We start from the raw sequence: 12,522 nt of genomic DNA on the forward strand, positions 1-12,522 counted from the left end.
TGTCTGTTGTGCATGTGGAATTTTTCTTCCTCCAGAGCATTTGAGAATTTAATCCTGTAACTGTTGCCAGGGTCTGTAGATTTAATTCCTTCTTGTATGACTGTTGATCCAGAAGAGGTACAGTACCTTAGGGAGACTGTGCACCTAAATCCAAGAACAATCTCTGCCCATAATGTTACCTCCTCTGAGTAGAAGCTGCACATCAAAGAAAACTGAACCTTTCTCTCAAGAGTGTAAGGCCTGCTCTCGGAAATCAATTTCTTTAAACCCCCTCACTACAAGCTTGCCAAAGCTTTGACTAAATTGTCAGCTTCTTTCTTCCTGCCCAAAGGGATGAGGCGGGTGGGGAGTAATAGGTGGTTTGGATTAGGGTGACCAGACAGGAGGCGGGTGGGAAGTAATAGGTGCCTATATAGGACAAAGCCCCGAATATCGGGACTGTCCCTATACAATCAGGATGTCTGGTCACCCTAGTTTGGGTGTATGAGGGGTTCACCCCAGCTGCCTATCTGCACAGGCATTTGCATCCCAAAAAAGTAAAAACCAGAACAATAGGCAACTTCATTTTATTTGGAGAAATATTTGTTGTCAGCCACAGTACAGGTGTGATAAAATTGAGATAAAAACTGCCTGTTGGTTCCCTGGCATTGCATGCTGCCTGGTATTAGTATGTCTCAGCTACAAAGTAACAATGATTACACAAAGTTTGAAAATATTGGTGTGGCCCCTCTGAGTTACAACATGTTTTCTGTTGCCTGTGAGAACAGAAAAACCGATGTTGGAAACCATGTTTTAACCCTATAAATTACTTAGGCTAATACCATAAAAACATGATGGTCATGTTTTTTTTCTGTCCACATATATGAACTAATTATAAACCAGTCAGACCTATCTCTGCTTCCATAGCCCCCATCAGCAGAGTATCTGAGCACTTCTGCAAAATGGGGGATAACACTTCCCTGCTTTGCTTATCCCCCTTTTTGCAGATGTGGGAGTTGAAGCACAGAGATTATACACAGGGCACCTGTAACGGCGCCAAGAACTGAACCCAAATCAGCCGAGTCACAGCCCAGTGCCTTAGGGTGACCAGATGTCTTTATTTTACAGGGACAGTCCTGGTATATGGGGCTTTATCTTATATAGGTCGCTATCACCCTGTCGCAATTTTTCACACTAGCTATCTGGTCATCCTATGGTGTCTTAGCCACAAGACTGTACCCTTCTGCCACTTGACCATGTTTTTACAAGTGTATTAAATGTGACCATTTCTTTTATGCAGACCGGGCCTAGTGCTCCCTCTTCAGGAAAGTTATCAGGAGAGAACAACCTCCTGACTGACACTTTGCCAGTTTTTGTACTTTGTAAAAAGAAAAGGAGTACTTGTGGCACCTTAGAGACTAACCAATTTATTTGAGCATAAGCTTTCGTGAGCTACAGCTCACTTCATCTGATGCATCCGATGGAGTGAGCTGTGGCTCACGAAAGCTTATGCTCAAATACATTGGTTAGTCTCTAAGGTGCCACAAGTACTCCTTTTCTTTTTGCGAATACAGACTAACATGGCTGCTACTCTGAAACCTTTGTACTTTGTGACAGCTTAGGAAATGCTTTCTGTCTCTGGTCAGCAGTGAGACCTTGGCAAACTCTGGAAAGATGGGGAAGGGGCTTCCACTATAATGGTGGCCTCCCGGATTTTCAGACTATTACTAAAAGTTAAGTTAAAAATTAGTGTAGCAGTAGGAACCCAGTTTCTGGCCTGAGCTGGCTCATAACTGCAACATTCATAGAATCATAGAATATCAGGGTTGGCAGGGACCCCAGAAGGTCATCTAGTCCAACCCCCTGCTCGAAGCAGGACCAATTCCCAGTTAAATCATCCCAGCCAGGGCTTTGTCAAGCCTGACCTTAAAAACCTCTAAGGAAGGAGATTCCACCACCTCCCTAGGTAACGCATTCCAGTGTTTCACCACCCTCTTAGTGAAAAAGTTTTTCCTAATATCCAATCTAAACCTCCCCCTCTGCAACTTGAGACCATTACTCCTCGTTCTGTCATCTGCTACCATTGAGAACAGTCTAGAGCCATCCTCTTTGGAACCCCCTTTCAGGTAGTTGAAAGTAGCTATCAAATCCCCCCTCATTCTTCTCTTCTGCAGACTAAACAATCCCAGCTCCCTCAGCCTCTCCTCATAACTCATGTGTTCCAGACCCCTAATCATTTTTGTTGCCCTTCGCTGGACTCTCTCCAATTTATCCACATCCTTCTTGTAGTGTGGGGCCCAAAACTGGACACAGTACTCCAGATGAGGCCTCACCAATGTCGAATAGAGAGGAACGATCATGTCCCTCGATCTGCTCGCTATGCCCCTACTTATACATCCCAAAATGCCATTGGCCTTCTTGGCAACAAGGGCACACTGCTGACTCATATCCAGCTTCTCGTCCACTGTCACCCCCTAGGTCCTTTTCCGCAGAACTGCTGCCTAGCCATTCGGTCCCTAGTCTGTAGCTGTGCAGTGGGTTCTTCCGTCCTAAGTGCAGGACCCTGCACTTATCCTTATTGAACCTCATCAGATTTCTTTTGGCCCAATCCTCCAATTTGTCTAGGTCCTTCTGTATCCTATCCCTCCCCTCCAGCGTATCTACCACTCCTCCCAGTTTAGTATCATCCGCAAATTTGCTGAGAGTGCAATCCACACCATCCTCCAGATCATTGATGAAGATATTGAACAAAACCGGCCCCAGGACCGACCCTTGGGGCACTCCACTTGATACCGGCTGCCAACTAGACATGGAGCCATTGATCACTACCCGTTGAGCCCGACAATCTAGCCAGCTTTCTACCCACCTTATAGTGCATTCATCCAGCCCATACTTCCTTATTGTTGACAAGAATACTGTGGGAGACCGTGTCAAAAGCTTTGCTAAAGTCAAGAAACAATATATCCACTGCTTTCCCTTCATCCACAGAACCAGTAATCTCATCATAAAAGGCGATTAGATTAGTCAGGCATGACCTTCCCTTGGTGAATCCATGCTGGCTGTTCCTGATCACTTTCCTCTCATGCAAGTGCTTCAGGATTGATTCTTTGAGGACCTGCTCCATGATTTTTCCAGGGACTGAGGTGAGGCTGACTGGCCTGTAGTTCCCAGGATCCTCCTCCTTCCCTTTTTTAAAGATTGGCACTACATTAGCCTTTTTCCAGTCATCCGGGACTTCCCCGGTTCGCCACGAGTTTTCAAAAATATGGCGTGAGCTGTAGCTCACGAAAGCTCATGCTCAAATAAATTGGTTAGTCTCTAAGGTGCCACAAGTACTCCTTTTCTTTGTGCAATCACAGCCGCCAGTTCCTTTAGCACTCTCGGATACAACTCATCTGGCCCCATGGACTTGTGCACGTCCAGCTTTTCTAAATAGTCCCTAACCACCTCTATCTCCACAGAGGGCTGGCCATCTCTTCCCCATTTTGTGATGCCCAGCGCAGCAGTCTGGGAGCTGTCCTTGTTAGTGAAGACAGAGGCAAAAAAAGCATTGAGCACATTAGCTTTTTCCACATCCTCTGTCACTAGGTTGCCTCCCTCATTCAGTAAGGGGCCCATACTTTCCTTGGCTTTCTTCTTGTTGCCAACATACCTGAAGAAACCCTTCTTGTTACTCTTAACATCTCTTGCTAGCTGCAGCTCCAGGTGCGATTTGGCCCTCCTGATATCATTCCTACATGCCCGAGCAATATTTTTATACTCTTCCCTGGTCATATGTCCAACCTTCCACTTCTTGTAAGCTTCTTTTTTATGTTTAAGATCCGCTAGGATTTCACCATTAAGCCAAGCTGGTCGCCTGCCATATTTACTATTCTTTCGACTCATTCAATTAACAGTCCCTGGTTCTTGACTGACTCTTCCCTTTCAGCTCCCTGGCTATTGTTGATTTTAAACTCAGAGCTTTGCTGGGGTTTTGTAAGAACAAGCAGATTTTGTTGAGGATGCAAACAAGCTTGCATATAATGAGTTTAAAAATTAGGTCAAGAATCAGTTTTCAGTGGTAAAATCATCTTGAGGTGTTTGATTTGTGCTTAAAGAAAAGAGCGGAAAAAAGAAAAATAGTCTCAGTACAGAGAGAAATAATTTAATACCTGTGATCCAAGCTTTTCATGAAGTTCCAAGTTTCCTTTGGTGATTTACACTGAGAATAATTTGGATATGAAAACCAGAAATCCTGTCCAAGCAAATCACTGGCACTGTACATGTGCTGTGCACAAAGACCCTAACACATTAAGACAGAATTAGATCAGTCCAAGAGTGCTGAGGCCTAAACAAGTGTCTGTCCCTGCTTGTCTATTACTAGATTTGGTGGCCATATAAGAAGAGCTCTGGTCATGAGCACCCTGCAGCCCCAAGGAGCTTTTAAAGCACTAGATGGAGGCAAAGTTTCAGTAACTATCTTCGTGATTATAATGAAAATTTCACCTAGGTGCAAATTTTGTAGAAAATAATTTTATTAATTTAGGCCTCTTTTTCTGTTTAATTTTATCTTCAAACTTCGGTTCATTACTCCAAATTCTTGGAACATCCTATGTGAACCGATTTCTGGTGATGAGTTGTTCGCTAGTTACTGCAGTGCTCTGCTATTAATTACTTGTGTGATTAGTTGTGTATGGCATGATTTATGGATTCTGTGCCCTAATTGGATGGCAAGCTTTCATAAATAGGGTAGGGAAATCTGAAAGGTCAGATACTTCCACCCCCAACATTTCCACAGACACATTTGCACAAGTATTTGAATGATTTTTCCACAAACCAAAACCAAAAAACTCTAGTGAATATTTGTGGAAAATTAACAAAAAGGACTTGGAGGGTCAGTAAAGTGATTTTGGGAGTTTTATTCAAACTGTTCAAATAAAACTTTCCAGTATCTCCGAAGATCTGATAAGAACAAACGCTGAATTACATAGGGTGAGGCATTGCTGCTAGTCCCTGAAGATTGTCTCCTTAAAGTCGTTACAATGATTGTACGATATAAATTAATAAAGATTTAGATTAAAAATTAATCTTACAGGACACAGATTTGTTCCATTTTTTCCAAATGTTTTTAGGTTAGTTAAACATGAAGTAGATTTGAGAGAAATAGGGTGATCTGAGCTGAAGTTTTTCACTGCAGCTTTCAGTAACTGCTTGTCTTTAGCAAGGTGCTTCAGTAATGTTACAGCTAACAGCTGTCAGGATTTCTGCTGATACTGTGTGTGCACATATATTTATATTTTTATTATAATCACAAAGCTATATATTTAGTGTTCCCGCATCAGTGCAAGCGTTCAGGTTGAAAGAGCCATTCTCTTACAAAGCAATCTTTTCAGTCTTCCTTCACTCTCTCAACAAATGTTCCTTATAGAAAACTTCTTGGCCTTTGTCTCAGCCCCATTTTTTAAACAAAACTGGTTCAGGACCTTTTGAGTGGCACACGCAAGGCAGCTTTTAATAATTTTCTTATTTTTCTATGTTTACTTGGTTGCATATTTTTGCACTATGTACAAAGCATCATGTGAATTCATAGGGTTTATAATTTGACCATTAAAATGTCCTTAGGGTTGAATGGTTGTTTGCAAAGAATTATCAATTTTCAAAGCCATCATTCATTTTAAAGGTACAATATAAAATCTAAAAATAAAATAATTATCAATTGAGGACACTTATCTGCCCTCCAGCGACTCTCAGTGGCTTTTTCTTCAATAATTAAATGTGATGAGCGATTAGGCCAAAACATGGTCCAACTGCTGTGGGTATTTTAAATTAAAATGGCCAAGATTAGCGTCTCCTTTGTAAAGTCATCACTTTTTCCAAGTCCTATGTGTAGTTACTTTGAAGTAACAAGTTTGTAACAAAAACGGATAAGCGTAAAGACATTCCAAGTCCTTAGCTACTTTCCTTGTGTCTGGGTTTTTATTATTACTACATGCACTGGTACATAACACCTCTCGCCTCATTTTAGGAGACCCATTCAGTACTTAATCAGAAACAGGTCAGGAATGAGGAGGGTCAGTGCTAATGGTGAATTTAAATTCAGCTGTTTCTGGGTTTCCCAGTTCTCCAGGTGGTTCAATCAATTCTAGAAAGAAAAGCAAATCTCTGTATTTGACATAATAGTTTGTAACAACTTCCCCTCCAGCTTTGTGGCCCTCCAGGACAAAAATAAGTGTTTATGGACATCTTTGAAAGAGGATTACAGAAACGTGTATTTCCAGAGTTAATGAGCTGATAACAGTAACTCCTACTTCAAAATGGACTGCATTGGCTTCTTTCTATAAACAGCCGTGCCGGTTCTTATAATGGACCCACAGCTGAGGGGGTTGCTTCTTGTTAACTCGATGATGACTACATTCAGGGACATGAGACTGGGTGATCCTGGGAGCAGGGACTGGAGGCTTCCCAAGGCTTTTGATATTGTCTTCATGGAATCCTATCATATCGTAGGATTGAAAGGGACCTTGAGAGATCATCTAGTCCAGTCCCCTGCACTCACAGCAGGCCTAAGTATTATCTAGTCTTGCAGGACTTCATAAGCAAACTAGGGAAATATACCCTAGATGAACCTACTATAAAGTAGGTTGGAAAACCATATTCATAAAGAAGTTACCAATGGTTCACGGTCAAGCTAGAAGGGCATAGTGAATGGGTCCCACGAGGATCTGGCCTGGTTCCAATTTTATTCAATATCTTCATACATTATTTGCATAATGGCATAGAGATTACACCTATAAAGTGTTCAGAGTAGCAGCCGTGTTAGTCTGTATTCGCAAAAAGAAAAGGAGGACTTGTGGCACCTTAGAGACTAACCAATTTATTAGAGCTTAAAGCTTATGCTCTAATAAATTGGTTAGTCTCTAAGGTGCCACAAGTCCTCCTTTTCTTTTTACCTATAAAGTGTGTGGACAATACCAAACTGGGAGGGGTTGCAAGCGTTTTGGAGGACAGGATTAGAATTCAAAATTATCTTAAAATGGAGAACTGGTCTGAAATAAACAGGAGGAAATTCAATCAGGACAAATGCAGAACACTACACTTGGGATGGAATAATCAGCTGCACAAATTCAAAATGACTGCCTAGGAAGGAGTACTGCATCAAAGGATGTGAGGTTATAGTGAATCACAAACTAAATATGATTCAACAATATAATCCTGCTGCAGAAAGAGTGAACATCATTCTGGGATGTACTAGCAGGAATGTTGTAAGCAAGACATAAGAAATAATTCTTCCACTCGACTCAGCACTGGGGAGGCCTCAGCTGGAGTATTGTGTCCAGTTCTGGGCACCATACTTCAGGAAAGATGTGGACAAATTGGAGAATGTCAACAGGAGAGCAACAAAAATTATTAAAGGGCTAGAAAATTACCTATGTGGAAAGATTGAAAAAAATGGGTTTGTTTAGTTTGGAGGAGAGAAGACTAAGGGGAGGACATGATAACAGTCTTCAAGTACATAAAAGGTTGTTACGGAGAGGAGAGTGATAAATTGTTCTCTTTAATCTCTGAGGACAGGACAAGAAGCAATAGGCTTAAGTTGCAGCTAGGGAGATTTAGGTGAGACATTAGGAAAAACTTCCTAACTGTCAGGGTGGTTAAGGACTGGAACAAATTGCTGTGTTGTAGGAATCTCTGTTGTTGGTGGGTTTTAAGAATAGGGTAGACCAGTTGTTCGCGAACCCCTAGGGGTTTGTCAGAAAAATGTCACTCATGGCGGCCAGAGGACCCCGGGCATTGGAGGCAGCAGGGCAGGGCAGACAGTTGCAGGGCAGACAGCCCAAGTCCTAGGGAGAGCGGAGCAGGGCAGTTGGGGCTGGCAGCCCTAGCCCTGCCCCCGTCAGCATGGGAGCCGCCCGCCCAAACCCCAGCTCTCCCTGCGGGGCTGGCAGCCCGAGCCCCAGGGAGAGCAGGGCCAGGCAGTTGGGGCTGGCAGCTTGAGCCCCAGCGGTCAGCAGGACCTGCAGCCCAAGCTCAGTGGAGCTCAGCTGACCGGGGCGGTCAACAGGGTCCAGCAGGAGGAGCCCCACAGAGTGCAGAGGAAATTTAAACTTAAATCCCTAGAAATATGCATTTTTAGGAGGTGGTTCATGAGATTTCACAATTTAGTGAAAGGGGCTTGTGGGCTGTTAAAGTTTGGGAACCACTGGGTTAGACAAATACCTGTCAGGGATGGTCTAGAAGATAACAGTTAGTCCTGCCTCAGTGCAGGGGACAGGCCTAAATGACCTGCTGAGGTACCTTCCAATCCCACATTTCTATGATTCTGTCAGGTGACCTTTTCTTTTAGAATCTTATTGTACAAACTATTATTAAACCCTTCAGTGAGAGGAAGATCAGGGAGGCTTTTCAGAGCTGCACACAGGACCCAGAGCTGCATTGGAGCTGAAACTGGACAGCAACAAAGTAAAAGACTGTAAGTATCTTGCTGCATTGGCCTGATCAGAGGCAACTGCAGTCTGTGTATTGCTGTGCATTTAAAACATGCACTCTGTGGATGGTCTTTGATGTCAGTAGGTTTTCTCTCAATCACTTTGATACCAAGTGGACCAAACCCATCACCACCCAACTCTTTCAATATGCAGGGAGGAGCTGCAGTGCAACTCTGCAGCAAGGTATGAACTTCCACCCAGGATATCAATAGTGTGAAAGAGGCTAATAGAAAGGAAGAATGATCTGAAAGGGGGCTGACAGATCTCAAATCTCACCAGTGAGATAATTATGGAAAGGCTAAAAAGAATAGAACCATCTTAATTAGGTTCCCAACTCAGGGAGAGAGCTCCTCACCAAGGTCCTGCCACTGCAGTAATTGGGCAATGCTGACAGATGGAGGCCGGCTAAGCGTACAGCAGCTAAGGTTTGGCCTGCAGCATCTTTTATCTTTTATCTTCAGAACATGTCAGCCAGAATGATTTAGGCTAAAAATAACAGCTTGAAATTGAGCTCTAGAATGTAAAAGCCTCTTGCCCTGACACAGGGCACCCTAGCAATTTAATTGAAAGAGTTAGCTCCCTACCAGGCAAGGTAGTGCTAAGGCTACAGCTTCCCTTTCACAAGTTGCAAAATTAACTAAATATTTGCCCAGCAGCTTGAACACACACCGCACAATTTCTTCCTCCTCTTCCTCTTCCAGTAGAGGAGCTCTTGTCCACAGAGGAAATCAGTGTATGTGGCAGCACAAGTTGGGCTTTCTCATTTTTGTCTGTTTCTTTTTACTCCCTTGTCTGACTGTATCCATTCAAGACCATCCATCCCAGTCTGGCTGACTCTTTAAGGGGAGATGCGCTCAGCCTTGCCTGTGACCCTGCAGTTAAACCCAGTTGATCCTGATCTGCACTCAGTTACAGATCCCAGCTGTGAAAGGGTCAGAAAGAACTACATAGAGAGGGATGAGAACTCTGTGAGGGGGAGACTCAGGAGATTGGGACAAGGTGAGTGCTCTCTGAGAAGGGCTGGTGCTGAGGCAGGCTGGAGAGAACCACAGCGAGTAGGTTAGGCTCCTGTGAGAGGGCCTGGGATAGAGGCTGTAAGAAGCAGAGAGGCAGTGCTGAGCAGAAAGAGCAAAGAAGAATGCTACAGTCCCTGGGAGTAGTGGACTCCAGCCCTTTGGCCACTCAAGTAATCTCCTCTTATGCCTTGTAGGTTAACAACAGGTGCACCCTGATCCCTGAGCCCCCTTGCCTGTGGTATCCAGCCCCTGGCACTGCTTCTCACAAAATTTCCAGATCCTCTGCACCCAAAAGTGCAGTGTACCCCAACTTACCAGTTCTACCTTAAACTCCACAGCGCTTTGTGAGCACTTATGATACAGCAAAAATAAGTTTATTTAAGAAAGAAAAATGATTAACTAGAAGAACTAGAGTGGTGGAAGCAAGTGGTTACTATACAAAACAAAACCTAACACGCAAACCTGGGTGGACACTTATTGATGGTTACTTTTCTTGTCTAATGGAGTAGATCTTTTTCCCCAAAAGTTCAGTCTCTTGAAGAGCTGGTTGGGTTCAGACTAACTAGGATCCAAGCATTCATGAATGCCCCCCTGCTCCTCCCAGGGTCTCCTCTGTGACTAGTTGCAGCGTCATTCCCTGCACTGTTACACTGAAAATAGTCTTTGTTTTTGATTATAGATGTGGCAAACACCTGTCCTATTTGTACATTTTCTTTTTTACTTCACATGGTTTTGACATGGTTTGTTGTTGCCTCTATTGCTTTCCCATTCAAAGTTTTTGTAGTGTCCCAGACCAAACAGCTGTGCCCTGCTCTGCATCACAGGCCAGACAGGGCCAAGTGACAGCGCCCTTTGCCTGAATGTCCCATTACTGAAACCTCCAGGTGACTAATCTTTACTTTTTACTTTCAAATCCATGTACCATACTCTCAATGTAAATACATTATTCCTGAAATATTACCTGTACATACATCTCACAATTGTCAAGCTTGACAAGTGATTAGCTTTCTGTAGGTATACTTACATGGTATTCTTTATGAGGTGAGAGTTGTTTGCAAAGAACAGGGGGTCCTTTGCCAAAAGGTCTCTGTGTCACAGCAAGCAGTAAAAAGCTATGAGCCATCCACTGCTTAAGTCCTTGCTCTACCCTGCTTTTCATCAGTCTAAATACCTTCTGAGCAGAAGAATCACTGGGGCAGGGCAGAGTGGAGGAGAGTGAGCTGACTGACAGAGCTCCTAGGAAGCACACTTTGCAAGTCCAACCCCCTTTCACTCCTCAATCCTTGCCAAGATGCTGTAGTAAGGATGTGGAGGTTCCTCTTCCCTCACATACAGTAGCCCCTGTGGCCCACTTCTCCCAGACCAGGAGGCTGGAGCACAAAAGAAACACAATTTTAGTTATCCACTACTTCGTGTCTGGGATGTCGCATTTCATAATCCCTCAGCATCAGAGAGTCTGGAAATGCCCTGTCCAGTGACATGGAGACATACACCAAACAACAGACACTTGAGTCTTGGTGTGAAAATGCAAACCTGATGTTCCAGAAATACACTTCAGTTTCAGTGACCCAAAAGAGCCATCTACAAATGCACCACTGGCCTCCAAAGTCTACAGCACCGGCCTGTTGGACCCAGAGCGCTATGGGGGCACATGCTTGTCGAACCTGGAGCACTGTGGGACTGCGTGTGGACCCAGAGTGCTGTGGGGACATGCTTGCACGGGCCTGTTGGACCTCGAGTGCTGTGGGGGCACACGTGTGTGTGGGGCCATTGGACCTGGAGCACTGAGGTGGGGGCGCATGTGCAGGGCTCTTGGACCTGGAGCATTGTGGCGGGCGTGTGCGTAGGCCCATTGGACCTGGAGCACTGTGGAGGCGGGTGGGGGTGCGTGTGTGGGCCTGTTGGACCCGAAGCCCTGGGGAGGAGGGCAGGGCGTGCGTGGGCTCGTTGGACCGAAAGCACTGGGGTGGGGGGCGCAAAGTGCTGTGGGTGTGCATACTTGAAACCCCACCCAGCTCTACCTGAGAGGGGCTAAGCTGTGAACACTCGACCAATTTCCTCACCTGGGGCTCCAGCCCACTGTGCCCACGAGGGGCCCGTTCCCCAGCAGAATGGCTGTTCCAGGCCGCCGTGGCTTCGCTGGCGGATACTGGCGTGGGCTGAGCCCGTGCGATGCGGTGGCTGTGGGAGCCTCACTGTCCTTCTGGGGCTTGTGTGAGGGAACGTCTGACGGCCCATTTCCAAGCCCAGCAGCCCCCCGTGGGACTGGGACTGTCTGGCCGCAGGAGAATAGGGCAGGCGGGACAGAAAGCGTCGCCCGTGGCCTGTTGCCTGCCACTTTGCAGCCTCTTAGCTTCACAGTTTGTTTTCTGACACTGAGCCCAGACCCCATTGACATCCAGGAGGGGGAGGGCACAAGCCTGCCCACATCTCAAGGGCCCTCCCCCAGCTGAAGGGGAGGAACTATTGAACCTGGTGCTCAAGCGAGTTCAAGGGACAACGGAGGAAAAAGAGGGACAGGCATGCGGTCCGTGGGCAAATCAGGAGCACCCACTGCTCCCACAAGGTGTCTAGGGAGCCAGCGGCCGCGGCCTAGAGGCGCTCGGCCCAGACGCATGAGTGAAGGGAGCAGCGAAGTCGGCCCCGCAGTCGCAGAGCACCTCCACGTCCAGCCTCTCCTCCTGTGCAATGGCTGGCCAGGAGGAGGTGGACAGGGAGGTCTCGCGGCTGCGTAGGGGCACGGATCCTGAGCCCCGAGGTGAGCAGGCGTCACCACAGCGAGCGTGCCCCCGGGGCTTGGGCTTGTGTCAGGGAACGCGTAGGGTCACGGGGAACGCGGCCTCCAGGAAGCGCCTGGAGGGAGAGGGTGGCGCGGCACTGTCGGGACAGTGTCTCTGCTCTCGCACGCAAGGCCGGGCACATCGCACAAGGGAAGGATACGGTCCCTGCCCCCAGAGCAGGTGAGGGTCAGGGAGGGAGACAGGCTGCCTACATGGCCCCATAGTCCCTCTACCCACAGCTGTGATCCAGCAGGGGAATGAGGTTGATACTCTGTCCTCAGC

At 46.1% G+C, this 12,522-nt stretch overlaps 1 protein-coding gene across 1 annotated transcript in view; it reads left to right on the forward strand.

Annotated features, from left to right (window-relative positions):
* The first annotated feature begins 8,365 nt into the window (after positions 1 to 8,365).
* The window catches only part of ANK1 (ankyrin 1), a 129,714-nt gene continuing 125,557 nt past the window's right edge, over positions 8,366 to 12,522 (forward strand). The window contains exon 1 of the mRNA XM_084615183.1: positions 8,366 to 8,428. The gene's annotated coding sequence lies outside the window, so the exon portion shown is untranslated. The remainder of the gene's footprint in view (positions 8,429 to 12,522) is intronic.

Source organism: Lepidochelys olivacea (assembly GCF_965140295.1).
Source record: "Lepidochelys olivacea isolate rLepOli2 genome assembly, chromosome: 26".
In the NCBI taxonomy this organism is placed as follows: Eukaryota; Metazoa; Chordata; order Testudines; family Cheloniidae; genus Lepidochelys; species Lepidochelys olivacea.